This window comes from Penaeus japonicus, unplaced genomic scaffold (assembly GCF_977035675.1).
Source record: "Penaeus japonicus unplaced genomic scaffold, GWHDUDI00000001_assembly GWHDUDI00000021, whole genome shotgun sequence".
NCBI lineage: Eukaryota > Metazoa > Arthropoda > Malacostraca > Decapoda > Penaeidae > Penaeus > Penaeus japonicus.
In genome coordinates this window covers 21,076,868-21,079,367 of record NW_028234423.1, presented here as the reverse complement: position 1 = coordinate 21,079,367, position 2,500 = coordinate 21,076,868, and the positions used below count along the sequence as shown (strand labels likewise).

General features: G+C 29.0%; 1 long non-coding RNA gene across 1 annotated transcript; it reads left to right on the top strand.

Moving 5' to 3' along the window:
* Positions 1–1,620: 1,620 nt before the first annotated feature.
* LOC122266844 (uncharacterized) lies at positions 1,621–1,867 on the top strand. The gene is made up of 2 exons (XR_015192020.1): positions 1,621–1,658; positions 1,769–1,867. It is a non-coding gene; the product is annotated as an uncharacterized LOC122266844 (long non-coding RNA).
* Positions 1,868–2,500: the final 633 nt, after the last annotated feature.

Sequence of the window (2,500 nt, the reverse complement as noted above, 5' to 3'; positions counted from 1 at the left end):
TCTATCTATCTATCTATCTATCTATCTATCTATCTATCTATCTATCTATCTATCTATCTATCTATCTATCTATCTATCTATCTATCTATCTATCTATCTATCTATCTATCTATCTATCTATCTATCTATCTATCTATCTATCTATCTATCTATCTATCTATCTATCTATCTATCTATCTATCTATCTATCTATCTATCTATCTATCTATCTATCTATCTATCTATCTATCTATCTATCTATCTATCTATCTATCTATCTATCTATCTATCTATCTATCTATCTATCTATCTATCTATCTATCTATCTATCTATCTATCTATCTATCTATCTATCTATCTATCTATCTATCTATCTATCTATCTATCTATCTATCTATCTATCTATCTATCTATCTATCTATCTATCTATCTATCTATCTATCTATCTATCTATCTATCTATCTATCTATCTATCTATCTATCTATCTATCTATCTATCTATCTATCTATCTATCTATCTATCTATCTATCTATCTATCTATCTATCTATCTATCTATCTATCTATCTATCTATCTATCTATCTATCTATCTATCTATCTATCTATCTATCTATCTATCTATCTATCTATCTATCTATCTATCTATCTATCTATCTATCTATCTATCTATCTATCTATCTATCTATCTATCTATCTATCTATCTATCTATCTATCTATCTATCTATCTATCTATCTATCTATCTATCTATCTATCTATCTATCTATCTATCTATCTATCTATCTATCTATCTATCTATCTATCTATCTATCTATCTATCTATCTATCTATCTATCTATCTATCTATCTATCTATCTATCTATCTATCTATCTATCTATCTATCTATCTATCTATCTATCTATCTATCTATCTATCTATCTATCTATCTATCTATCTATCTATCTATCTATCTATCTATCTATCTATCTATCTATCTATCTATCTATCTATCTATCTATCTATCTATCTATCTATCTATCTATCTATCTATCTATCTATCTATCTATCTATCTATCTATCTATCTATCTATCTATCTATCTATCTATCTATCTATCTATCTATCTATCTATCTATCTATCTATCTATCTATCTATCTATCTATCTATCTATCTATCTATCTATCTATCTATCTATCTATCTATCTATCTATCTATCTATCTATCTATCTATCTATCTATCTATCTATCTATCTATCTATCTATCTATCTATCTATCTATCTATCTATCTATCTATCTATCTATCTATCTATCTATCTATCTATCTATCTATCTATCTATCTATCTATCTATCTATCTATCTATCTATCTATCTATCTATCTATCTATCTATCTATCTATCTATCTATCTATCTATCTATCTATCTATCTATCTATCTATCTATCTATCTATCTATCTATCTATCTATCTATCTATCTATCTATCTATCTATCTATCTATCTATCTATCTATCTATCTATCTATCTATCTATCTATCTATCTATCTATCTATCTATCTATCTATCTATCTATCTATCTATCTATCTATCTATCTATCTATCTATCTATCTATCTATCTATCTATCTATCTATCTATCTATCTATCTATCTATCTATCTATCTACGGAGGCGGTCATGGAGGATTCGGAGGTGGACGTGGAGGTAAAACTTCGTGTAATTAGTGTAAACTGTTTTAATTATATCAACATTGATCTACTACAGTTCCGTTATATACAGTAAGATATTCTAATCATTTTTGTACTTATTTTCAGGAGGATATGGAAAATAAACTTCTCGACCGACCAATACCAGTAGACTGTATATTGAGGAGTGTCTTCCTATTTTTTCTATTAAAATGGAAATACAATTAATACATGATTTCATTCCTCCAATATGATATCCATTAAATCAGTTGGATCAATTTAAGCATAATACACTCAGCCATGGCCAGTTTAAGAGCAGTACACCTAGTCAAGATCAATTTAAGAGTAGTACTCAGCCATAATCAATCTGTGCACCCGGCTATGATGAGGTTATGAGCAGTACACAATCAGGTTTAGCATAGTGTACATAGCCGTGATGCATATGTACCACTTGTAATTTAATATATATGTAACAGTTCATTTCGTGTCTACATCAGCCGTCACGAGTAGTGTATAAGTAACAACGTGTTTGATGTTTATATCAATTATTACTTCTGAAACCGTGTCAAACTAGCGTCGCATGGCCTGATTTGACCTTTGGGTGTCTGGAGTAATAAGATAACCTGTGAGCCAGATATTTGTTCGAACGTTCTGGTCCCTACCAAGGGTAAAATCTAAGGGAGCGGTTGCGTAACATTTAAAACAATTCCATGAACTGGTCCCAGATATCAAGGTTAAGAGAGGGATATGGCCAGACACATCAAAGAAAAAAATATCCAAGCAATTAAGGTAACTTTATAAGTAAAGAAAAAAAGCTTCTATGAGCACTCATAAGTAACTCTTTTGAATTAGATCCATATT